Source organism: Coturnix japonica, chromosome 3 (genome assembly GCF_054131305.1).
Source record: "Coturnix japonica strain WE chromosome 3, WE-NBRP24, whole genome shotgun sequence".
NCBI lineage: Eukaryota > Metazoa > Chordata > Aves > Galliformes > Phasianidae > Coturnix > Coturnix japonica.
In genome coordinates, this window is record NC_140665.1 from 30,253,241 (window position 1) to 30,280,252 (window position 27,012).

The window sequence follows — 27,012 nt, forward strand, 5'->3', positions numbered from 1 at the left end:
ACCGGCCTGGCCTTTTTGAATTCAGCCGCAGAGTTAGTTAACAAAGTTGCAGGTTCTCAGTCTCCTTTGCTCTTTCTTTGCCAACTCTTTTTTTTCTTCCCCCCTCCCTCCCCTCCTTTTCTTTTCCCTTCCTCAATATAAATACCCTGGGGCAGTTTCTTTTCTTTTTGGTATGAATGTGATGATCTTTCGGGCCTGCGATTGGCTCCGCGGCTTGTCATCGGGGACACACCTCCTGGCGAGGGGCCACCGCCTCCCCCCTCTTGTGAAAGCTTCCCCTTGTAACAAGTGAGCGTAATTACATCAGTTACTCACTAGAGCACAGACCTGCTTTAAATTTTGGCCTCTCTCAGCCTGTGAGAAGCTGAAGGACTAGAAAATGCGGTTTCAAAGGCCTGTAACATTCTGGGGCGTGCAACTCAAGCTGGGCTTTTCCCTCTCGGGAATGGAGTCTCCTAGTCACATGTGAGGAGGAATGAATATCCCTACCAGCCACTGAAATGGCTATAAGTTAAGAGAGCAGACATGCTGCACCAAAAGAGGATTTCCACTTTGCCAGACCCTGGCCCACTAAATGAAAAAAAAATACATATCTGATCCCTTTTGCTTCTAGAGGTGCTGGGAAGGAAGATGGCTGAGTGAACTGGAGGGGCTGTGAGTGATCTCTGCAATAGAGTAAAGCCAGCTAAAAAAGGGCATCTGCTAACAAAAGAAAGTGTATTTCATCCAGCAGCCATGGACTGCAGGACAGGGTCGGTCGGGCATTTCAGGGGAAGAGTGGCCCTGAAGAGTGGCATTTAATGAGCTGGGTGGACACGACAGTAGCAGTTTGACACCTATCAGATGGGTTGGGATGGGAACTTGCAGTGCTTCTGTGGGCTTGTTCCAGTAAGGGCTGAGTGCGGGTGAAAGCATTCTACTCATGCTCCAGATGGAGGATTCTCCACTGGGTAAATCACTGTAGCACATGGGAAGCCAGTGCTGTCCCTGTTCCACACTGCCAGGGCAGAGCGTGGCCATTAAAGAGGAAAGTTTCAGTGCAAGGAAGTGATGTTCTGAGTGATGAAGAAAACTCACCACTTCTTATCCCAGGACATTTGGTCCTTGAGGGACACAGTCATGCATGTCGGAGATGCTACTGCTGCTTGGGGAGCTGGAAGGATGAAGATGAGGTGCAAACCATTTGACTAAAGCTGAGTCCTGATGTATAGGCATTTACTGAGTGTCAGAACTACTGTTCTGACACAAGATGAAGCTGGGCCTTTTCAAACACGTCTTGCAATAATTATACAAGGAAAGACACCTTTCTCCTCTTGTCCTCCAGCTATTATCTAGCACATAGGTGTTCACTGAGACCAAGCAACTGAACAGATTCAGCCCTGGTCTAGATCAAGCAGAGCAGACCTTGAGCTGGCTCTCTCAACTCTCACTGCTTGACTAGTGGATTGACTGGAACCCTTTTTTCCATGTCTCTGTCCTTCAGTTCTCCACCTTCCTCCAAAATCAAAATAACCACCTGCTTCCTACCCTGCATCAAAGGGTCTTCTTTCTGGACTTGCCATCGGAACTGATGTAACCCTATGAAAAATGTAGGTTTTCATGAGACAGCATTTTCCCAAGGACATAAAAAGCTCCTTTGTTTCTCTCATTAGCTCTCAAAGCAATTGGTTCAGTGATGCTGTCTGTGTTTTCTCCCACGGACCTTTTCCTGGAGCTGTCAAGAAGCTTCCTAGGTCATGGTCCATTCAAAAGCTGCCAGGAGTTGCAGGATGCTGCAGACCTGGTCTGAAAACCAGCAAAGAGCATTACTTCATTATTGCGGCACTAGAAATATGACAAATAATGTTAGGGGCTTTCCATGGTACCAGCTGTTCTATCATTTTCAGTAAGACTGGGATTTAGGTACCCAAAACTGAGTGTACCCTCTCTGAGATGTGCTCCAGGGTGCCTGACACCTCTGCTAGTCAGGACTTCCCTGCCCTATGCATCCTATGGGCTGGAGAGCTGGGATAGATTGGACAGTGTTTAAGGTCTAGATATCTGGCACGGAGGGAGCAGGCAGAACAATGGGAGTTTGTGGTGCCGGGGACAGGTGCATCAGCAGGCCACAGAGCATTTCCACATTCCCAGATGTGCTGTCCACCTCTGCCCTGACCTCTGGGCTGGGGTGGGAGTGTTCTCTCCCAGCTTTGCTCTGCAGGATATCAAAGCATATTGACCCATTTCCCTTGCCTGTGAATGTCTACCAATTCACCTCTCTTATATATGCTTTTCAGGTAAGATCAAGCGTTCATTCTTTCTATTACTATTCTCCCTGATGTCCTCTGCAAGCAGTCTATTGGCGAGTGATGAAATTCTTTATGTAGAAACTGAAATGTAGGGACCGCATGGACAAAATAATAACGCTAGTCATAATAATAAATAGCAGCCCCATTCGCTTTACTCCGCAGCTCGCAAAACAACAGCCCAGTCCAAATTCTCATCTGCCGTGGAGATAAAAGGTGTGATTTACTCTGTCGGCTGTGGAGAGCAGACACACACAAGGCAGTTATCTCTGGTCATAAACAAACTGGAGTGGCTTTGCCTTTTAACAGGCTCCCTTCTCCTCTCCTGAGGAGTGCTACTTTCCTCCTTACGTAACCCTCTGGGCAACTCCACTGACCTATTTTGTTTTAATAAACTCGAGCAGTTTGAGTTATGCGCCCTCCACTTCTCAGACGCCATTGCCACTCCACAGGGCTCCCTTTCCTGCCCTGCTCCGCAAGGCTGCGTAGGTAATGTCTTGGGAGAAGTCAAATAAATGGCTTCCATGTTCTGACACAGCCCATATGTGCTAAGCTTCCCTTTTGACTGTTAGCCTTGGAAAAGAGAAGGAAAAACTGAGTTGTCTAGGAAAAAGCATAGCCTTTCAGAAACAGTTTTTTATTACCTTCCTTATCATTCCTTTAAGGCCATAAAGATTATACCAAAGAAACTATTAAGTTTTCCAGGATTGCAAAATATTTTATCAATGATGCACACGAGGCATGCCGTTCCACTTTTCAGTTTTCTTTTTGGCATTAAATTTCCTTTTATGTTCAAGGATTTGATCTTAATGTTCCCTCCGTACCTTTCTGTTTCCATCCTGCTTGGAGGCAGTCAGACATGGTTAATGGTTTCTTCTAGCCAGGAGCCTAGAGTGAGCTGCAAATAGAAGACCTTGCAGGCATTAAAAAACAAACAAACAAACAAACAGTGAACATGGGAACTAGAACTGTGGCACCATGATTTCTAGAGGGGCTGAGCTTCTGGCATTCCCTCCTTCATGGGTCCCAATGTGGGAATAAACTTCAGGAGAACAGTGACTGGTGGCACTGGTTTTCTATAGTGCCTCATCTGCTTAAGTTCACATAGGGTATATTCTTCCACTAAAAAAATATTATTAAAATATATTCTTTCGCTGAAAAACATCTGTGAAAACCTAACACTGTAATGCTTCTAATGCTTTAATTCTGGGATCTGGGCTGAAATTGCTGCATACTGGTGTATCCACCAGGTTATCCTGGGAAACAACTAGGGCTCAAATGCAGCAGCAGGCTGTTTGAGATTCTCTTCCCCACATGCTACAGTGGAGGAGCAGATTAGTGTCCTGCTCGTAATGAGTCCCTTACAAATCCCATTCTGGAAAAGGATATCCAGAGCTTTGGGAGAAACTCTGCAAAGAGTCTCATGAGAGGCCCAATTCTTCACACTGGGAAGTGCTGTGGGTGGACTGCAAAGCTCTACTGGATATTGAGTTAATCCAAGATTTACATGCCATAAGCCTGCAAAATTGGGCTGTGGTGGGCTTTAGCTAAAGCAGTGTTAGCTAACCTCTTAAGAAACCCAATTTTTCTCTACCTTGCAGTCTTTCCAATGGGTCTTGTTTTCCAGGTCCTGATCTTCAGCTGGCAGAACACAGCTTCATCCCACTGAAAAGCCAGTGGAGCAGATAGGAGGATCTTAACCTGGCACAATTCTGTTTCCTGATGACATTCTTGTTTCCACCAGGCAGGACAATGAACCAAACACTAGCAATGGAAGAATAGCAGATAGATGACTGGCACAAAGATCCTCCATTCACCTCTCCTGTAGCATTTACTATGAACAGAATCCAGAGCAGGGAGGTGAGACTTCGGTGGTGTTGGCACAAAGAAGACAGGAGTCTTAACTCAAGCTGAGTTGCAGTGGAAAAACTTTTATCATGGAAGTGCCAAGTATAAATCTCTATCTGAGACTCCACAGTTGAGACACTTCAGAAACAGGACTGTAATACCAACTGAAATATAACAGCGGTATTATAGCCATGTACATCACAGTGTGCCAACCTTTTCCATAGTGTCCCACGTGGAGAAGCTTCCCTTTTCCTACAGGATCAGACCTCCTGCCTGGGGTGGGCAGAGTGGTTGGGAGCATGGGACCTCTGAGCGCAGGTGCCTTGCCAATCTGAGCAGATATCTCAGCATCAATTTAGGCAATGCTCATATTTTCCAGGTTCTTTCTCCTGTAATGCAACAGTATGGAAAGACCCCATGACTAGAACATGAAAAACAGGTGAAGGAGGGAGCTGCTGGGTGAGCTTACAAAATATGTAAGGAAAAACAGTCTCTTGGATAGTGCCTTGTGATGCTAAAGGCACCCACAGTCTTTTAATGGCAGCTTAAAGGAATCTGCTCACTGGGCAGGAAGGAAAGGCCTGAACTGTTCTCAGCTCTCCAACTCAGACAACAGAAAGTATCAATTACAAACTTTAAATTCATTTTTAATTCTTTTTTCTCTTTTGAAAGAAAATGGAAAAGAAATGTGAAGCAGTGGCAGTCTGTGTCGGGGAATGAATTCTAGTATATTTGATAAAAAAAGCTTCTTTTTGTTTTGTTTGAAGTGTCAAATAACACATGCTTCCTGCCAAAGCTTTTCAGAAAGTTGAACCAAACCACTGCCTTAGCATCTGGAACTAAAGCTTGGTAAGTGCTAAACCCACTTTTGACTACTACAACTCTTCCGTGAGTAGGAGACGATGACTGTTTGTCCATTTCAGTTTATTCAAAGACTTAGATTCAGTGGCTTGTTCCTTCAGCATTGAGAAACTGTATGAGGTTTGGAGAAAGCAGACAAGCTTGTTTTTCCCCTCTGGTTTACAAGGAAAATAAGGATGAGAGGACAAGATCCAGCAGATCCGAAATGTTGGGGTATATGGTGTCCCGGAACAACCTGTTTAACCCACCAGCCACTGACAGTACTTCCTTTGTTTACTAGTACTTTTTCTTCTCTGTTTTGCGATTAATGTGGTTTATTTAAGTAATAAAAATTTAAGAGTTCAATAAAAAATGGTTTTAGACTTCTTAGTGGATTCAAATTTCATTCTAAATGCAACCCGATATAAATCAATTCGAAAGAAAAACAGTCGTCCCGTAATAAATTAGGAATGAATAATGCACAATTTTCCAGATAGAAAAATGCAATAATCAAGACCTAATGAAAGCACGTAAAATTGTAGATAAATACGCATAGATAAAACTCTACTGTGAACAGTAAATAACAGAGTTGGTAGGCAGGCTGTGCACAGTTCAGAGTCAACAGTCTTAATGGTTACAGCCTGATGAGTATCAACCTTTCATTAGGGAAAATAATTAAGGATAAATGGAAAAAAAGCTTTGAATTAATATTTAAAACTAAGCTCTCCTGCTTGCTAATTTAATTGGGTGATTTAATCTGTTTGCTGAGGTTCAAATTGATCAGTTTTAGTTCAGTTTCCCTGTGTTTACAGGATGGATGGGGTCTTATGCATCTGAAGTTTCCCCTTTAGCTCTGCGAAGCTGAAGCCAAACCTCTCTGGACTCAGGGCACTTTCCTCACCAGTCTGCCAGGAGTCTGCCACCAGTCTGGAGAAAGCCTTCATTATTAGTCAGTGCCTAGTGCAGTTTCTAGTAGGTAGCTTCTGTCGCTGCCTAACGCATCACTAGCAAGCATGATTGTAGCATTCCTGCAGAGGAACCAGGAAACAAGTTGCTCTGATGATGACACGTGCTAGCAGCTTGAATTGTCCCTCCCCATGCTGCATCTCTCTTTCAATCTAGCCTGTCCTGTTCCATCCCATCCCATCCCATCCCATCCCATCCCATCCCATCCCATCCCATCCCATCCCATCCCATCCCATCCCATCCCATCCCATCCCATCCCATCCCAACCGCTTGGGTGCCTGAGGATCTTAAAGCTCTGTTTTCATTAGGCTCTATGGGAACACCATGTGTGTATAGGTGCGGAGTTCTACTCTCTGTGTGAACTTGTTCTGACCTTGGTGTGCACCACTGAGCACTATGTACCCAGGATATGTTAAGGATAAGGCATGAGGCAAGCAGTAGTGACAGACTGACTTCCAGCATGCAATGAGACGATGAGACAAAGGCAGGCAGTGGTCAGGGCAACTCTGTGCTACGTCACATTGGTTCTCAGCTGTCTTTGTATGCAAACAATTCCCCTAGTGCAAGATACATGCTGCGTGTTTGCATCTCTACCTATCTGCTAATTATCCCATTTATGTCATGAATCAGCTTCTCCACAGAGGAGAGACCCATGGAACAACACGTGGCACCTATTTAATGTATTTACTGTGGTGTATTTACTTTGTTTAACTAGTAATGGCACAGATCGCAGGGAACTTACCAGGAAAAACATCTTCCTATATTCCATGGAAAATACATGCACAGTTGTCTAGCTGGGTTCCAAAACAACCCATACTTGTCGTCCCCAAATTGATTTTTGTTTTCCAGCCTTCCCCATCAGTCTCCTGTTGCTGTTCGTGAGTTCCTTCCTCTGGCTGTAGATGCCTATCAGCATAACTGGAATTCATGGCATGACCTTTGATTCATTCTGTCCTCATGCCAGACTCCAGCAGGTCTCTGTTATCAGATACTAAGGTCTATTATAACCTGAAGTGCATGCACAAATTTACCCAGGCGGGTATGCTGGTATCCTTGCCTGATAGTTCCTCCTTCCCAGAGGAGCACGGGCATCTCTCAGCCTCCTTAGGGCCGCCAAGGCCTTTCTTTACATAAGGAAAATATGTTGGCACAAAAGGCAAATGGTTACACATGCTTCTGCTATTTTCCCTTTCGGAGGGCAAATGCTCGTTCATATCCCATGATGTCATCTTTTGACACTACGTATTGATGTGCCAGGCAAGTATAGTGCCCTCATCTGCTATCTGCCTCAGCCTGCAGGGACCCTCTGACCCTGGAGCACAAGGATTTGTCCTGATTCTCCTCTTCAAAGGAGAACAAGGAGGAAGGAAGTCAAAGGAACATTGATTCCCCAGGCAGAGGCACAGGAGAGGGATGTGCTTTGCTCAACATCAGCTTGGGGGCTGTGGCAGAGCTGGGGACAGAAGCCAGACCTTGTCATCCCCAGCACTGTCCTTCCACAATACTATTGCTGTTTTTATAGTGTGCATGAGTTCTTACAAGCAGTCCTGTCTCCCAAGTGGACACCACAGTCTGGGTCATGGCAGGATACATCCTATATCTGGTTGACCTGCTGCACTGCTCCAGAAGCTGCAACACAGCAAAGGTAAGGGCTATACTGCAAGCAGGATGTTACTAGCAGCAGATGGGATGCAGAGAGAGCTCCTGTTCTGTCTGTGTGCCTCCAGAGATGCCTACTAGGACCATTTGAGCCAAAAAGCCCGATCTCATTTCCTCTAATACCCTCGCTGTGTTCATCAGTGGTCATTAGGAAGTGTTGCTGCAGCAAGTGGGAGGAGGTAGCATGGACCTTGTGTGACAGAGCCACGTGCCGACAAACTAGAGTGCTTCAGCTGATCCAAAGGGATTTTAGTTGAACTGCCTTCGCCCACTGTGAGCGAGTGCCAATTTGTCAAGCCTTGGTGACACTACCTGGCATCAGGCAGTACAGCAGGTGGACATGTGTGCTATCTGTGGGACTGCACTAGCGTTTCCCCCTAAAGGACCACATATATCTATTATGCCTTTGCAGTCATTGAATGCAGGAAGTGCCTTTGGTGTACGTGCTCATTACAGTTATCCTGGAAGATGCTTCCCACTTACCACAGTGTCTCTCAGTTTATCACACAGCAAAAGCAAGATGAGGCTGACAACAGGCTCAGTAAATCCAGCCTTAGCTCATCAACTAGCAAGTTCTGATGCCAGGTTCTTGCTGCTTAAGGATGTAGGGAACTCCCTGTTAAATTTCCTTCCAGAATGGTATAGGGTTAGTGTCAGATTTGGCTTTAATCAGATCATAGGCACCTTTTAGCAGTGCAGATTTAAAACCAGCACATACAAGGGAGTGCAGTAAGGCCACCTCCAATGAGTGCCGCTTGTTCTTACATGTGTGCTGTGTGCTGTTCTCACACACAGCTTCATACTCCCTGGTTATACATTAGCAATGACACATTCTTTAGCTCAGGTTTGAGTTAGATGTAGATTGAGGCTCTATATGACCAGCTGCGGTTGGGGAGAAACAAAATGTCACTAGGGATCAAATATTTTCTGGTCCCAGATTAACAGACAGAACTTGTGACAAACCACTGCTGCTAGTTACTGATATTCATTAGTATGAGCCTGTTCCAGATTGCAAAGCTGAAGCCATCTATCTCAGATGTAACAAAGGTTAAGAGACTGCCATGATTACACACACAAGCAAAAAAACCCAACAACTGGTAGAAACGGGATCATCAAAGTGGGGCCATTTATGTCACAGGAAACATATTTGGGCGATTCTTTCTGGGCAGGAGTTGAGAACTATGATTTCTAGAGAGCCCTAGATGTGTTACAAACACATCCCTTACAGAGTCTCTTGGACAGCACCGGGAAGGCAGGACAGGACAGAAACTTGTTGATTCTCCCTTTTATCAAACCGGGCAGTGACTGCACAGGTCAAGTGTTGTCCTGGCTCACTCATCTAGGTCAGTGCAAATGTTGCTGGGGTGAAACCAGTGTTTCAGCTATCAGAAGAGAAGATGTTGGCCTAATACACTGACAGAGAAAGGATGTATTTTTGGAAAAACCTAGTAACTGCGCTGTGGTGGTGATTTCTTTCAGTTGTTTTGTAGAACAAGTGACCCATGCTGGGACAAGTTGGATATGGCCCTCGTTCTTCTGTACCTCACTTCTCTCCAGTGCTGGCTCCTGGTACAAGTCTCAGTGCAAAATGGGTTACACACAGCAGTGTGCTGACATGTGGTTTGCTGGCGAACAAACAGCAGATTTTCCCAATGCTTTCATTCTGCCAGTGGGAGGTAAAATTTAAGGAACATTAACATGAATAAGTGACTTTCTATGGCAGCTGCATTTACCGGTCCTGCTTCTCTCCCTTGTCTCCAAATTTCTGACATGACCTTTGATAAGAAAGTGTCTTGCTGGAATGACACTAGATTGCTGGGAGCTCTTGTGGGACAACCCCTTATCAAAGACTGAGCGCAGCCGTGACCGGCATGGAGTGCCAGTCCAAATTTACCCAGGCTGCTATGTTGGCACACTTCCCTAAATTCTCAACTTCACAAGCTTTTATCCTGCACTGCAAAGTGAGGGCATCACGGACTCTCCTCTTAGCTGCCACTAAACCCATTTGACACCACAGAAATATGCCCAAGTGAGAACATGCTCACGCTCCCAACCCATGTTCAAATCTCCCCTCCCTAAAAACCTCAGGAAAGAAATGTTCGAAATATGTCTTTCCCAAGCACGGTTCTGTTTACTCGATGGTGATTGTTCAAGGAGGTGTTTTTGGCTTCTCCTCTCCCATTCTTAGGTTCTCAGCTGAACAAGGGCTGTATTCTTGTCACGGTGTGTATCGGGCAATGAAGGAGAAGCAGCAATGCCTTTCTGGTGCCAGCTGGCACCATGCCCTGTAATTGTTGTTGAATGGGGATGTAATAATCGTAATAGTATGTTTCTCACTCAATTCAAACCTCTCCTGAGATGCTCTTTTTATTTGAGGGGGGCAGGGGGGATCTGTGTCTCTCTGCACGTCTCAATCTGCCGCTCCAGCTGGTTTCTTTATCCTTCTGACCATGCCTGTGGCAAACCAGGTGCTTCTGGAAGGCTGTGTGCTCTGCTTCACCCCGATGCACTCCTCAGCTGCTGTGGGAACACAAAGACAAGCCCCCGAATGAGCACCAGAAGGGCTGCTGGGCTTCAGATCTGCCTCCTACGGCTCTCTCTGCCATTTGGTTTCTGCATCTGAAAGAAGGCACCAAAGCACCGGGACAGCTTGTACGGTAGGAGAGGGGTGGCTCAGCCCCAAGTCTTCCCTTCTAACTTCCCTGCCTGTCTGGCCTTTAGGAAGTAGAAGGGAACTCAGCCATTAATAACCCTTGCAGTTTTTTGGCCTCCACGCTGAGCCTGTCCATGAGAGACCAATTATAATTGTGCGGCAGCCAGAAATCTCAGCTAAATGGCCAAAGCCCTCTGATTCTGAGAAATTCTGGGGGAAGGATTTCTTTGTGGAAGGAGAGGATGAGAACAAAAAAAAGAAAAAAAAAAAAAAGGAAGAAAAAAAAAAAGAGGATTTTCTTGGACACATGGCAGGCTGTGAGCAGGGCCAGGATTTCATACAATGCAGATTGCTGTAGCTGACTCCAACACGAGGCCGTGTGCTGCTGCAGACCCAGCACAGGGCAGGGATTTCTCCCTCTGGTTCTTTCCAGAAGACCCCACCACCACTCAGCTCCCTCCAGCAGGCACCTCACAGTAGCAAGTGCCTTAGAAAGGGGTGCTTGAACCAAAGCCAAGACCCCAAGAGCTGGTCCCATTTCTTGATGCCTGAGTAATGGGGTCCTTGGGGAATTCTGTCCTAATGGTCAGCCTGCACTGTGTGTTGGCTGTGCACATTTAACCCATGTATGTGTCCGAATGGGAGAAACCTGCCAGGCCCAGACACCTTCTTGGCTCAGCTTATTTCCATGTGGAAAATGAGCAGTTATTTTGAAGGGCTGGAGGTTGTTATTGCAGTAGCTCTGGGTCATCCTCTTCCCTCCCACATGCCAAAAGCTTGGGTATCTCAGCACACCAAGATCTAAATTCTACATTTCCTAAGCAAAAGTGAAGATTAAAATGATTGCAAAATATATTATGAAATGGGGGGGAAAAAAAAGTAAAATCTCTTTGTCGAGAGGTTTATCCCTGAGCACATGTCAGGTCTGTATAACAATGCAGGGAGGGAATATGTGCAAAAGACTTTATGACAGATGAAGGCTTAAAATGTGTAACTTTTTCAGGAGTTAATCCTAAGTACAAGAACATTTTACAGATGCATGTTACATGTTTGGCTTCATTCAGGTGCAGATGCAAGGGTAGGTGAAGAGAAAGCATTGCACATGTTTAGTTATATGATGAATGGGTAGGAAGGTGTATTGTTCTTAGCTGGGACACAGCTCTGCTGCCATCATTTGCTTACCCAACAGTTACATTTGGAAACAAGGGGGTTCTGTAAGGTGTTGTTTGTTTTTTTTTTAATGCTACTTGTTCAAGGAAATACAGCTGTACATGTCTCTGTTCATTGCAGAGGAGCTGGACTAGATGACCTTTATTGATCCCTTCCAACTCCAATGATTCTGATTCTGTATTACCAAAAGCTGGGAATGGGCAGAAAGCACAATGGAGCCACCCTAGTTTAGAAGTGTGGCAATGATAATGGTAGGGAAGGGTTGAACCTCATGCCTTGATCCCTCCTGGGACAGTGTGTGTGGACAGATGTCAGCACTGGCTTTTCTCTAAGAGGCAGCAACTGTCTTGTCAGTTTTGTGAATGTTATGAGTAGGCGCTTAGTAAGCACTCCCAAAATGTCAGTGTTATTCTAGGTGCAAAAATAGTTTGAGGAGCTTCACAAGAAAGCTCTTTGCTCCCCGAGAGAGTAGGAGTAAAAAGATCTTTGGAAGATTCTGGCCCATTTGTCTATGCTATTACTAATAGCATTTCCTGGATAAGCAGTTGTGTTGCTGGACTATGAGAGTAGATGACAAACAGAGAAAATCACCTTTGTGGTAGTTTCCTAACTTTGTAATTTTGGTAGTGTTGGCAGCCGTGGAGTAAGACATATTTTGTCCAAGAAAGTGGTACAGAAAGTTGGGTACTGAGAGAGAACCTAGAAGGTCGATGTTTTCTTTAAGAATTCTGTTTCTTCTAGCTCTGCTGCTTGATGCCTTGCTTAGTGTGAGTAAACACTGAGATACTTCCACAGCTCCTGTGTGGGCTCCAAGGGCATTCCTACCTAGATAAGACTGGTTCCTAGGAGCTTCACACTCTTGCTGCCCACTCCTCTGTGATGATGGTCTGGATTATCTACAATTGGCCAGAGCTCTGGTGCCCAAGCCTGGCTGCAAAGCACCAAAGTCACAGAGTCATTGCAACCCTGAGAACACAACTGAAACTCTAATCCCATTATAACGATTCAATGTACTTTCCTCAAACTTTTAATAGGGTAACATGTACCTGAATAACTAGATTTCCTCCTCATATCCATGATTCCGCTCTTGGCGATGATTGGAGAACTATGATAACATAATCTGATTTGGATGGCCTGTGCAGGCACCACCGGGCAGCTGTTGATATCAAGTTAGGAGAATGAAGATGTATGGTCCACAGGAATATTCAATTACATGGTTTCCTTTCCAAAGGTAATAGCCTGATGAATAACAAAGTTACTTGCCCTTTTATTTTATTTCATTTATTTATTTATTTATTTATTGCTGTCACCATCTCTGTTTCCAGGGGTTTCTATTGAGTTATTTTCATTTTTCTATTCAGCACCCATCTGGAGATGGATGGGAGTTCCCTCTGTTTCTGGAAGCCACCACTGCTGAATCAAAATCAGCTGCCTGTGTTGGAATACTGTTAAAACATCAAAGTAAAACTTGTGTGCAATAGAGCCTGGCTTTCTAGATCCTGTTAGCAGAAGCCCTTGGAGACAAACTCTCAACAGCCCATCTTGCAAGCATTTGCAACTAGTCTCAGCTCCCAATAAAGAGCTTCATTGCAGAGACAACTGAAGACCTTTTTCACTTCACCCTCTATAACTAGACTGGATGTCTGAGAAGTGCTGAGTTCACTGAGATGTCTAAAGTGGAGTGAAAAGCCACAAAGAAGCTTTCCCTAAAGATGCTGGGCACCACAATTACTTTACTAATCATCTGTCTGAAAAAGCTCTCCCTGGTTTGTAAAGCAGAACTAAAGGTTATGAGTAGATGTCATCCTTGTTCATGCACTGACAGACTACTCACATAAATTTCTCCCTTATGGACTGAATACCTTGGGCTTGTGCTGAATTTTCTGACTGGGGTCCAAATACAAGCTCAGCTTGACTGGGACTCTCCTTCCCACTTTGAAACTTCACGTCTGCTCTCTAGAATAATAGAAGCATTAAGATTGGAAAAGACCTATAAGGTCACCTAATCCAACTGTCCACATACCACCAATATTGCCCACTTAAACCACATTCCTCAGTGCCACTTCTCCACATTTCTTGAACACCTCCAGGGACAGTGACTCCACCACTTTATCCATCAGCATTCAAAGGAGGAGGCCACAGTACTTACAGCCCACCTGTGCTTTAGGGGCAAAGAGCATTTCATTTCTCCCTGTCATCATGCAGGACTTGGGAAGTGACAAGTACTATGTTCTTCCAAAAGCGCTTTAAGCCTTTTGCGGATATTTAGTAGCTTTCAAAAGATTTAAGGAAGAACACTTCCATCCTCTTTCAGATGTGGGAAAGAATTAGCAAATGGTGACTTACTACCCCAAATCTCTTCAGTGAACCTCAGTCTCTTCTCCAGAAATAGTTTGTGCCATTCTCTTCCCAGTACGTGAGACATCTGGTGTTTCTTGCTCCTGTGAATGTTTCTGGGGACTGTTTTTTAATGTTTTGGCATTAGACAAAGGGGTCTTTGCATACCAGTATTTCTGTCCTTCCCCAGTCTCATCCCCTTTCAAGTTTTTGCTCCAGCTGGATTCTGCACAAACATTTTAAATTGCATAGCACCCAGGAAAAAGCATTATGGAATGATTGCCTGGTCTCCCATACCTGCTGGAAATAATAAATCAGCTCACGGTGCTAAAGGTGCTAAAGGTAAACTCAACATTTGAATGAACCTCAAGAGCTTGTGGAATTGAACGGAAAAGCTCCCAATGATATTAATGACCTTGTAGCAAGCTTCTTCTTGAACATAGTACCAAATTAAATCAAGGTCACTCTGGAGCAGGAGAGACACACGTACACTGAAGTGACATAAGTAGAAAGTAAGTTTTATTTAGCGGACAACTATCTGAGTGCTGGTTTCACTTAAAAATATAGGAAGTAAAGGGCTATAGAATAGACTGGAGGAATTTTCTCTCTTTTGCCTTTTTGAAAGAAGCATATGAACTTTAGCATAGAAGAGCTGCTCCAGTTTTGTGATTTATGACAGACGGAAATACAAACAGTTCTGCAATCGTCAATAACCATCTTCCTCGTTCCACTGAAATCTCACCTAAGGCTATGTGTTTTTGTTCCTAAATTGTCATGATACTCAGCAGATGTGAGGGTTATTATCATCAGATAATTTCTGGGGGAAAAAAACAACATGCAAAAAGGTGCCAAGTGTAATTTTCTTCCTTGGGCATCATGTAAGGACACATAAAGGCAGATGACACCTGAACTTGGAATAGAGACAACTCCCAGCCTATGGAATCCTTAAAGCAAGGGGTGGGAGACAGGGAGTGCAATTCTTCTCTTAGCTAAGGAAGTCAGGGCACGGAGAAGGATGTGCATGAGACTGCACAGGTTTAGTGGCAAAGCTTAGAGTTGAAGCCAGGTGTTGTACTTTCCATTGCTGTTGCTTAACCATAAGAACTCCTTGTCTCCCTGAAGTTTCCTGATTAGACCTGAACTCAACTGTTGCCACACCCTGAATGTGATGATAGTTATTATTTATATGTTTTATTTTCTGTATCTAATGCTGCCCTCAGCAAAATGCCATGCAAGAACTGAATCATTGTCTCAATGGGTACTAAAAGATCAGTGCTTCCATCTAACCCTGTGCACAGACTTCCAAAGATAGCACTTAAGTGATGAAATCAGTGCCATTAGACATAAAGATGACTCTGCTGAGATTCCAGTTCTGTTTCCAGCAATGCCCGCATGCCAAACTCTATACAGCTTGGACACTGTGGAGAAATCCCATCATGGCCATTTCTCATCATCTGTCTTCTCAGAAGGAGTGTGGTCACTAGGCACTGCCAACAAAGGTTTTAGCTTTGAGCTGGAATTGAAGAAGGAGACTTTCTGGTCACAGCCACACTAGGTCAGCCCACCTCACTGGCTGTTTATGAAAGCAATTTTCAGAGTCACAGATGGAAAATTCATTATGGGAGCTGACTGTTAAAGCCACAAGGATCGCAGTGGCCGATCTCATCACATCATTTGAAAACCCAACGTGAAGGACTGACTCTGCCTAGCCAGTTGGCAGTCCAGGCACTTTGTTCTGCCCCACTACTTATCGAATCCAATACATGTTGGTAAACCAGAACACGTGTTTTAGCCACCATCACAGACTGGACATAAAGAGTCCAAATGATGACAAATTTGCCACTTTCCCCAGGAAATGTTTTTAGTTATTTCTTTCATCAAACCTTAAACAGCAAGATAAAGCATAAGAAAAATTCTCTCTTTCCCTCCCAGCAAACTCCCTGAAAATGTGTGTCTTACATCCAGTTTGAATTTGACACATCTGATCTTGTGGATCAGACTTTTTTAGTCCCTTCTTTTCTTGGATGCATTTTTCCTTGGTAGATCATTAAGACATGAGTGTCCTCTACTTTTTCTCCGACAATTTATACGGTATCCTGAAGAGTTTTTCATGTTAGAGAGTATCTTAAAGATTTTATGTCATGTCTGCAGCTCATTTCGGAACCTTTTCCAGTCATTTTGCATCTTCCTTCAGCGTTGTCCTACAGTATATGCTTTGTTAGTGTTGTGCCTGTGGGAAAATCATGTCCTCAACTGCTAATCCATATCTTCTAAGTTAGCTGCCAGGAGGAACAACATAGGTTTTCTTGCTCTGTCTGAAGGCAGCTCCCAGTGAACTATCTGCATAATCCATCAGAGCTTCCCAGAGTCATTGCTTTACAGAACACAGTCTCACAAATACATAGTTTGTATATTTGCCCTATTCTGTGCTACATTCCACTAGGATAGAACTTACAACAAACACCACCTTACTGTCACCCAGTTACGAACATCAGAGGTCACTCTGTAACACCAGTCTGCTCTTACTGATGTTTTCCTTTCCCCATTTTCTGTCTAGACACTCCCCAACACACAGAGCATGGAATTCTTCTGTCTTCCAGAATAAGGAACATCCCACTTCCTTCCCCTGCCTCACCCACATTCAGATGAAATTGTCATTTCTCAGTATCTGTAAGCTATCCATGTTTTAATACACTGTATTCCTCTAGATTTCTCTCAGTCTGCATTGCATGTTCTGATCAGTGCCAACTTTTGGGAAATCTGATCCATGTTCTTATTTCTTTATTTTATAGTATGGACTGGAGGATCCAGAGGAGTTGTGCACTGTAATGAGCAACGTGTGCATGTGAGAAAACATTCCATGGCCCCAAGCAAATATAACCTATGCAGAGTGTAGGGCGAGGATAGGCAGATGCCAGGAAAAAGGATTTTACGGTAGCTTTGTTTTGCAGAAATGGGACAAAGACATGGAGAAGTGAAAAATAAGGATGTGTATGTCTTAGCTGTCAATAACCAAACTTTCCCAGCAGATGAGTAATAGGAAACACCCTCACCCAACCTTTTGCCCTCACTACTGCCTGACACATTGCTCTGATTCACAAGTGTCTTCCCTTTTTCTTCCCTTTCCCTGACCCTTTGCCATCCTTGCTCAAGTTCTCAACTAGCCGGCCTCACCTCAAGTGCACGCTTACCTATGTTGCCTTACTTTACCCGTGTTAACTAATTCCAGAAAGTCATATGTCCTCCCAAATGATATCATTTTGGCCAAGGGCTCTTTTCCTCCACTTTTGGATTATTTCCTGCCACGGAGATGCAGAACTGCTGTTTTTTTGGCTCTCAGCTCCCCTTCCAGAGCTGTGAAACCTCCCTTCTTTTGAGACACCTCCAAGTGGCCTCCAGGTTTTGCAAGGTTCAGATTCACCACACTCGAAAGCATTTTGCATCAGATGACCTGCACAGTGTCGTTTTATTGTAGTGAGCACAGAAATCTGCTCCCATGAGAAGTCACAGGCAGAATCCCAACCTCCTCCTGTGCACCTGCTCCTTTAAACAGCCTCAGGGCAAGCCAGCTCTTTCACAGCTGGCTAGCAGATGGGAAAAGGTGAGAACAGACAGGCTGCTGTTCAGGGTTTCTGTAGCAGAGTAGTAGGATTGCTTTAAGCTCCTCTTAACACATTATGCAGAATCTTAAGTCTTTAGCTGAACCAGGACTACAATCCTCTTATGCGTCTTTGCTGAAATTCCGTGAGTTGCAGGCACGCACGCACACACACCAGCACAGAGGAGCCTTCAGGAGCAGCTTACCCCTCACAGGTGACAAACGACACCAGGCAAGTTTGTGCTGGAAAGCCCATGGGGCCATCAGTCACCTACAGACAGGAGATGGCTTTTGGCTCCCCAGGCCTTAAGGCATGTTGCGATTGCCTTCTTTTTATTTACGGATAACGGAATTCCTTGTTAAGATTGGCTTGTCCTTTCTTGCTAGGGATTTTTGTGCCTGTGTTTGTTTTCTGCTTCCAGAGTATTGATGTCAAGTCTTTACCTCCCTTGACCTCCAGCAACAAGGCAGCTCATGTTTGGTTCTGACAGCCTGTGAGATCTATTTGCAATGGGTCACACTCACCTCTCTGCAGGACATGGTGCCAAACTCAGGTTGGATATGACTACCAGCAGTACATATGCATGTTCACCCATGTCTTGTGCAGGTGAAAGAGATCCTGTCCCACACAGAAGAGGGATTTCCCAGACCTTGTGCCAATTCTATCTACCACTGTGGATCAGGGGCACAGGGGAAACCTTATCGATCACTACAGTGCCCTGAAAGCAGGCTGTGGTGAGGTGGGGTTCAGCCTCTTCTCTCAGAAAACAGTGATAGGATGAGAGATAATGGTCTCAAGTTGCGCCAGGAAAGGTTCAGGTTGGATACTGAGGGAAAGCTTATTCTCTCAAAAAGCAGTGAGGCAGTGGCACAGGGTGACTAGGGAGTTGGTGGAGTCATTGTCTCCCTGGAGGTGTTCAAGAACCATGTGGATGTAATGCTGAGGGACGTGGTCTAGAGTGGTCACAGGCATGAGGTGATGTTTGAACTTAGACAATAGTGATGCAAGAGCTGACTATGGTGAAGAGGTGTGGAAAGCTCTGTTTTGACTTTTCTCATCTCTGGTAGGGCCTCAGATACTCACTGATGTGTGAAGGCTCATTCCATACATTTCAAACAGATGATCTATAATCTCCACGAGTGAGACCTTATTTTGATTGCAAGAAATGTGAAGAAACTCTCGTGGTTACTCTGGTATTGCATCATGATGTCCCCTTTTTCCTTCAAGAAGCTAAAACCTGAAGAACTTGATCACCTGGTACGCTGGTGTCAGAGCCCAGATCTCAGCCCGAGGTCCAGAGCTGCATTCCCTGACTGACGTCTTGCATTACATGGGCACTACAATGCTGGCACTGTACTAGATCTCATTTTCATTTAAAGAACAAATCAGTCAGAGCAAACCTACCCATCTCTGTTTGAAGCAGAGCCAAATCACAACTGAGCACAGTGTATGAAACAGTAACTGGAGCTCTGGAAACTGAGCTGCTATATTTATTCAGCCTGAGGTGAAGTCTGTCCCCAGATAATTGCAAAGGGGAATGAACTTATTCCAGTAAGGTCAGTTTTACCATTTCATCCCTCACAAGCTTAGATCATAGTTCCTGTTTGTTAGCTGCAGCCGAGCTGCGTACAAAGGAGTTTTTGCTGGGGGATCCCTCTCTGAGGTGAAATGGTGCCTGTCCCATTGAATTTACAGGGCGGTTGTTTGTCTTGTGCAAGTTGGTAGCAAGAGTTTTTGTTTAAGCAGAACAGTTTCCTACATCAGCTGTGCTTCCATTAATAAACACTCAAATTTGGGTGAGGTGCAAGTCTGAAGTGGAGGAGAAAGAGGAATCTATTGTGGGGGGTGAGGGAGACATGGAGGGAAGAGCTGGAAGGGAAGAAAGGTTTGGGTAGAGAGGAAATAGTGCAATGAGGGACTGTTGGGATGGGAAGAGCAGGAGGGGTAACACCCAAGAGCAGTGCAGTATGTGGAATAAAGCATCGAGATCACGTGTGCTGGAAGAGTATTGCTCTTCCAGAAAAGAAAGCTTGTGCTGTTGGCTGCACGCAGCTGTGATCTGCATGTGTTCTGCTCCAGATCTACCAGTGGTTTCTCCTGAACTGGAACCATCCACAGGGAGACTGCCAAAACCACTTTTGTGGACACTCAGCAGAGATGCTGGTTGAACTCACATGAGAGAACTGGCCTGGCTTGGCTCCAGTCGCACCCTGTTCATGCTCACTGCTCTTGGAGTGGCCAAGCTATTGTTTGCAGGGCCTGAACTGCAAAGCTGCATGCATGGAACTGAATCAAAGTCCCACACTCAACAAGGTGGACAGCAAGTCTTTGAGGCTGGGCAGCCTCAGACATACCGGGGGTAGGAGATTGCCACTGAGCATGTGTGTGCTTATGGTCCTGCTGATGAGGCTCTAGCTGCTCTTTGTCTGGCTCACTGCACTGCAGAAGCGTGGGATGCTGCTAGCAGTCTTGGAGCATAGCTTTAAATTCGGTTTGTCTTACAGCATCAGATATATTACAAGGATGATATGAATCCCTCTGTGCCAGTACCTGTCATGCACATTTCTACACTTATTACCCCGCTCTTTCAAGCATTTATATTCCCATACATCACAGTTAGGTCAGAACCATAAATATTAACAGGTCGGGTGGCCAGATGCTGCCCATTCTTGTCATAGCAGATGTCTGAGTCAGTCTCATGGCTCTATAGATGTGTAGGCTCCTCTAAGTCCAAAAGTAACTATTACCAGTTCCTCTGGAGAAATTCTGCGAGATGGTCTGCAGTGGTTGGTTCTAGACTAACCAAGCTGGAGGGCAAATTCCTGCTCAGCCCCACAGCCTTGAGAATGGTTTATCAGAATCAAGAATGCACATATTTCTGTTGGAAGTCTGACGTGTTTTAAATAGTTCCTATTCCAACAGAACATTTGGAGAGCACTGTAAGTACTACCTTCCTCTCCAAAAAATCTTGCTTAGCTCTTGTGTCCCACAGCACCCTGAGGCAGTGAGTTCCAGCGAATCTGATAAGATGACTGTAAGGTCATGTACTGTAAGTTCTGAGGTGTCCTCCTGCTGTTGGACTGTAGAATTCAGGGCTTAAGACACTTTTTTTTCTTTTTTTTTCCTTTTTTTTTTTTTTTTTTTCTCTCTATCTAAACATTTCCATGCCAGCTCCATCCATCTATCTTCTCTGCAAGCCAAGTATTTCTCACTGCTCTGCTCTTCTCTGAGGTTAGTCTTAGAGGCCAGTTCCTCTGGGTAGGGCCATCAAAGTGCAACTATATGCAAAAGAGTGCTGGGGAACTCCATCCTCTCCATCACCATCACAATCACTTCTCCAGCATTCAACAGGATGGCGGAGCTTCCAGAAGGAGTCAAAGTGATGGAAGAATTCCTAGAGGGCTGCAGATGAATATATCCAGCCTATTTTGATGGAGATGCTCTTACAGAACTTGGAGGAAGGCAAAGGGAGGGATGTTAAAATGAACGTCTAGGTTGGAACCCAAAGTATTAGGTATCTGCACCATTCAGCCTGTGTTTGGCAGCTCCTTGCTCCATGCCCTGTGGGATGCCAGGATGTGCTCAGTGTAGCAGTGTGAAGGCAGTGTGCCACTGGAATTTTCCAGTATGTGACAGTGCTGATGAATCCTGGCCCCACAGAGACTCAGTAGGGGTCTGGTTTGGCCTCATCCTGTTCTCTGATGGCTGGCATCGCCCTACGCAGCGGGTATCCTGGAGACACGAGCAAACACCTGGACGCAAGATCAATGCTGGCTCTCAGGAAACCTCAGCATGAGCTGAAGTGGAAGAGGAAACAGTGCCTTTTCATCGGCACACAAGTGTACTGGCATGTGCCTACTTCTGTGCCAGCAGGTGTTAATGCCCATCAGAGCGTGTCAACCAGCAGGCACTGTCTAATCCTGCTGTTGTATAATGAATAAGATTATTGAATGGGAGAACTGAAGGTCAGAGAATGAGGATGAAGCTCTCTGGTGCAGAGCTACTGTGCTCTGCTGAGATATCAGGGAAAGTCTTCTCTATTGCTAACTCTTCCTTCTTGGTCTTCTCTAAATCTGGATGTCCATGTTCAAGGAGGAGGCTGGAACAGGAGTGGAAAGACCAACTTCAGCTCCAGATGAGTGTGCCCACTTGTGCTGCATTTGGACACGATTAGGTATCAGAATCCCACCAATTTCAGGCCATTATTGAAAGCTAGAGCTGCTCCTGACAAAGCAGATGGAAGCTCTCCAAGAGATAAACCTTCCTTCCCTTCAGTCTGTTACAGGCCTCACAGTGTGACTGCCCAGTGGAAAAGAATGTGCAGCACCCAAGACAGTACAAATATATCTGAACAGAGGGAAAATGGACAAAGAGGCAGAAGAAGCAGATGAATGTTCAAATTATCAGCAGCTGAAACACACAGGAAGTGAAAAGAAAGTGGAAAAGCAGGAATGGAGTCTGAGGGAGGCAATAAATCCAAGTAATTTCCTTATATCAGCTCTTCATTATAAGCAGTAGCTTTTGTGTCCAGGCTTCTTCTCTCTTTCCTATACTCTGAAGAGCTGAGAAATTTGAAGATAAAAGATCATTTAGTGTACAAAAGAAGAAATGGTCTTACTGTGTTATTCTGCAGAGCCTCAGGGAAGAGCTGGATGCTTAATACTTTGGGTAGACTCTGAAGGGAAGGAACTCTTTGAGCAGTCTTCAAATGGATGGACTGATCTGCAGTCTGGAGAATTTGGGGAATGGGAAAAAGGATTCTTAGTACTATAAAGAGCTGAAGATTGAATTAATTTCTCCAAAAGCAGAAAAAATCTCTCTCATCTGCTTTTTTTTTTTTTTTTTTTTTTTTTTTTAAATTATCCAGAAACAGTGGGAAGGATCCAAAAGCTTGAGGCTAATGCACAACAGCTCTGTTAATCATTTATTAGTGTTTGGTTGGTGCCTGTAATGCGTGCGTGGAGATGGCTCTGATGAGCTCTAAACTTCTGGTTCCCATCTGGAACCTCTTGCCGTGTCCAGACTTTGCTCAGACTTTGTTTACCGTCAATTGGCCATCTGGCCTGTCACCAGGAAACACATCAGTACAGGTATTGATCTGTACAATTGATTTTGTCTTGCTTCCTCCTCCAGGAGTGTGTTCACATGAGAATGACTTTGAAAATATCAAGTTCAGAATGTCACTATGGACCCACACAAGGGTCCTCAGGCATGAGGACCTTTCTTCTCTGCCAATGAGACTCTAAAGAAAAGGGATCTATTGATACACAGAGCAGCCAGGGCTGAGAAGGATCAGAAGCCTGAGGGTTTCAAACTTATTTAATCTTATTTAGGCTGAACGATAAGTTTCTGTTGGGCAGAGATGCCTGCAGAACATCATGAGGATGACTTGTAAGAAGCAGCCCACTGGGGTGCTTGGGCAACGTTCACTCAACTTGGTTTATGGAAGAAGAAAACTTAAAAGAAGCAGTCTGGCCTCTAGACAGGCTGTGTGGTGCCACAGCTCGTGTCTCCTGCGTTCTCATGGGAAGGATGGCATTCCAACTCCTGCCTTGAAGGGTGTCACCTCCAGCTGTCTTTGATGCCTCTGATGTGTTCTTCTTCCTTTAAAGCACTGAGCTGGCCTTGGGTCCCTCCTCCTTCATCACTATGTTGGCTGCTGCCAGTGTTCCTCCTTCTAGACTACCAGTGCAGTCTCTGGTTGCTTCAGCTCCTGCTTCTTGCAGCTGGCTGACTCATCATTTCTGAACAGAGTGAAATATCAGTGAGAAACACTTGTGTTGCTGCCCCAGAACAAGTAGACTTAAGAAACTGCCCATTGAAGTTACAGTGCACGAGTGACTTCCTCTTAAGGTAGATGTGTGCGCTGCAAAGAAAGAGTGGCAGCAAGTAGAAATGAGTGAGATGGGGCTGTTTCCTCAGCAGTGGGGTTTCTGTGACCCATCCAAGGGCACTGTAGTCTGTAACTAAGCAGATTGAGTCATGCCAGTAGCAAAGGTAGCAGCCAGAAGGATGGTTGCCAGATGTTCTGTCTTTCTGTGTTCCCAGACTCCTCATTTCCAGAGGAATCAAAAGAAAAAAAATAGAAAAAAAACCCAACACCCCCTCCAAATAAAACCAAAAAACCAACTCTCCCCTTTCCTTCCCCAGCAGACCCAGCTGGTGAGTGCCATGCCAGGGTAAGTGAGCCTGGCAAGAGCTGGCTGTTGCATGGGCAAATCAGCACATATGCACTGCTGCACCATGCCTTGTGCCTCTGGTTGCACAGCAACTGGGGGACACATGCTCAGGTCCCAGCAAAGTCCCAGGGCCAGCTCTGCTGGAACCTGGTCCTCCATGTCCCTCTGAAATCTGAAGGGGAGTGAGCATCTGCGATGTCAAGGAAAAGGCTCAACTGACAGTGACTGAAGTTCAGCCCTGCCAGTGTACTGCAAATGCTCTGAGTTCTTGGCAGGCCAAAACAGGAGCCGTTGGGGTTATTTATTTATTTACTTATTTATTTATTCAGTTTGAGATGGAGGTTAAACGAGAGCGAAGGTTATGATTTAAATATCCATCCTTCTGCCAACCAAAAATGTCAGGAGGGTATTGAATTACTATTGACTTTGCAGGCTAGTGTTCACCCCCCTCGTCCCTCTAACCAGGCTCTCCCCATGTGTCTCTTGCTCCACCGTCAGGGCTGCTATAAACAGAAAGCCAGCCTTGCTGGCTGACACTGAAGGTGTTTTATTCCCCCCCTTCCCTAGCTGAACCAGCCAGCCTCCAATGGCAGGCCAGGATGGGGCCTCAGCTGTCCCCAGCTCTCCCTCCCACCACCAGACCTGAAAGCTGAATATTGCCTTTGATTCAAAGGTAACATCATGACCTTTGCAAAACCATCCTGCCTCTTAGCCATGGGTTCTTCAGTGCCAACTGGGACCATGGAACCATGGATGTGCTCTGACCTTCTCCTAACCTTAGCCTTGTTTTTTATATCTTTCTCCACTATGTCCCCATAGTATTTGGCTAATGCCAGGTGCTTTCACTTTCAGAATGTTCCATCACTCTTAGGGGGTTCAAACTCTCCATCATCTCTTCCTTCCTTCCTTTTTGGACATTTGGGTTGAGGTATCTGCTCGGCTGGGCTCTTCACAGGCTGAAATGAGATGAAAAGTCCTCTGCTGCTGCCCAGTGTTGCCTTTCATGGAGCTCTGCAGAACAGCATTTTCCAACAGTTGCAGGGTACACAGGGGCCATGTAAGGTGGGGTGTAGTCTCAGATATCACCCTTGCCTGATCTTGAGCTACCACTGGGATACAGACATGAAGTACCCAGCTGGGATCATGTTACCAAGGGGGGAGAAGTGTTCCCTCATGTTTGGGGAAAGTGTTGTTTTATGGGGCCTACTGGCACTGGCAGACGTATGGGACTGGGAAAGGTGGGGTGAAGGCAGCCTGGAGAAGAGGAATGAAGGAGATCAGGAGAGCCATAAGAATCTACACAGAGGCAGCTTAGCTCTCTACAGATGGGCACCGCACCCAGCTTTGGCCACCTGGATGGACATCTTTTGCAGAAATCAAGCTAGCCCTGGAAACCACACTGGGTGGCACCCTATGAATAAGCCTGTTTATCCTATGGGATTTGCCAAAGGTTTTGCTAAAGGAAAAATATAAACAAAAAGCAGTGTGATCCTGCAGTGATTTGGCTTCTTAAGCTTGTGGGCTTTCTTTGGTTGTGCTTCTGATAACAATATCAACCACTTTGCAAACGTCTCTTAAATGAAGTAATCTGCAGGGGTAAGCCCTATACCAAGACCTCGTGTGCGGGATCAGCAGGTAGCAGGGAGGGTGCTCAAGGTTGAGGACACTGCTGGGAGCTGAGCAGAGGTGAAGAGACATCCAGGAACCCACAAATTAGAGTGTACACAGTAAATGAGGAGGCGCAATTTGTGCCATGCCTCCTCCAATCAGTTTATCAGGGTGGTCCAGTTGTTCCAGCCCCAAATCACCACTTTGCTGAGTTGAGACACCAGCAACAGCAGATTATCATCAAACTTTCATCACCCAGGGCTGAGCAAGAGTGTGAGAAATTTCAGCCCAGGGGGAAAAGAAACACCAACTGGTTTCAGAAGGTTGCTGAAACCAGTGAAAAGAAGTGCTTAAAATAAAAGTGCCACCTCTACTATTAAGACAGCCAGTGTGTAAGTGCATCCTGGCAAGGAAGAGAGGAATTGCAAGATCTGATGTGGTCAGCACAGGATTTCAAAAAGGCATCCAAATATGTACACCATCAAATGAAAACTTACCTTTGTTTCAACAGGATATTGAATGAGGGCACTATGAACCAGAAAATCATTGAGTTGCCTATTGATTTAAAAGACACCTTTTTGTCAGCTGCTCTTCTGCTTACAGTTTGCAGCCACAACAGCTGGGTGGGCTGTACTGTGGGCTATGTCTCCTCCGAGGACATTGTGGAGACTTTATGCCATCCTTATAGTGTCATTGGTGCTCTCTTGCTCTGCATCCTGGATTGAGGGATGATGATACAGGGTCTGAGCAACACTGCTATGAGACAAAGTAGTTTCAGGTATACAGGACCATACAGCTCTGTGCGGGCAGCCTAGAGTAGTTGCTGGCATGCCTGTACCTCCCAAGTTCCATCTTACTCTTTCATGCCGTGCATCCAGGATATCAGTGCATATTGCAAGAAGTCAACACATGGCAATCCTGTCTACTGTATCTCTTGGAGTACTCCCAGCTCTTTACAGATTGATTGCACAAGCAAGATCTGGTGGCAAGAGCTGGAGCAGTGCTGATTTTGAGCCTCAATCTGCTATGTCTGCTCTTTACTCTCTGGTACTTCTGACATCTCTACAGCCTTTTTCTGTTTTGCTTTCCCATGGCTGGAAAACAATTTCTCTTTCCTTCAACAAATCGTCTCCTTCCAATTCCTTTAAATGGCTCGCACCTTTTGTCTTTCCTTTCATCACCATCCTCCTCCGTGACATGGTCGGCTCCCTCCATCGTGCCCGATCCTGCCTTGCCTGTTGGCATCTGCATAATCTGTGTTCAAGAAAAGCTTATTGGAGAAAGAGATTTGTCTTACATGCTATTTGTCTAGCATCAAATACACCTCTTGTGCTCTACAAGAAATTAACAGACAATGGTCAGGTGCAGACAAGAGCACACCCGCTTCTGAAGCCTCCAACTAATGCTGCTTCCCTGACAGCTTCTCACAAAAGAGTCATCTCAGTATGTGTGGGCAGTAGGAGTTTTGGGAGATCTGGGAGCAGACTATGGGCCCCTGTTTTTGGAGCAGCCCTCTGGAAGAGAGCAGCTGGTGGCTGCGGCATGGAGCAGCAGCAGTAGTACCCCTCCAGTGCCTCTGCTCTACCAGCACTGCCCCAGATCCTGGGCAGACACCAAATGGCAGAGTGGTAGGCTTGGGGCCAAGAGTGGCCTTTTCCAGTTTCTAGTGCCTGCCTCAAAGACAAGCCAAGGCAAGTCATGTACGACTCGGGGATGCTGCACGTGGCAAGGCTAATGTTGGAAGCCTGGCTATTCACGTCTGTGCAGAACAAAAAAAAAACAAACCCAAGCCCAGACATCTTTCCCTGCCAAGAACCATGCTTGTCTTACTGGGTGCCATGCAGGGGGTTGGCTGCTCTGAGAGCTAA

The 27,012-nt window shown here is 45.4% G+C and overlaps 1 long non-coding RNA gene across 2 annotated transcripts in view; it reads left to right on the forward strand.

Moving 5' to 3' along the window:
- LOC107311357 (uncharacterized) overlaps positions 1 to 27,012 on the forward strand; it is a 41,011-nt gene that overhangs the window by 4,811 nt on the left and 9,188 nt on the right. The window contains exon 4 of one of the 2 annotated variants that reach the window (XR_014944678.1): positions 3,913 to 5,356. The exons of the other annotated variant lie outside the window; for it this stretch is intronic. This is a non-coding gene — a long non-coding RNA (uncharacterized LOC107311357). Of the gene's footprint in view, positions 1 to 3,912; positions 5,357 to 27,012 lie in introns of those variants that run through there. 2 annotated transcript variants of the gene reach the window in all.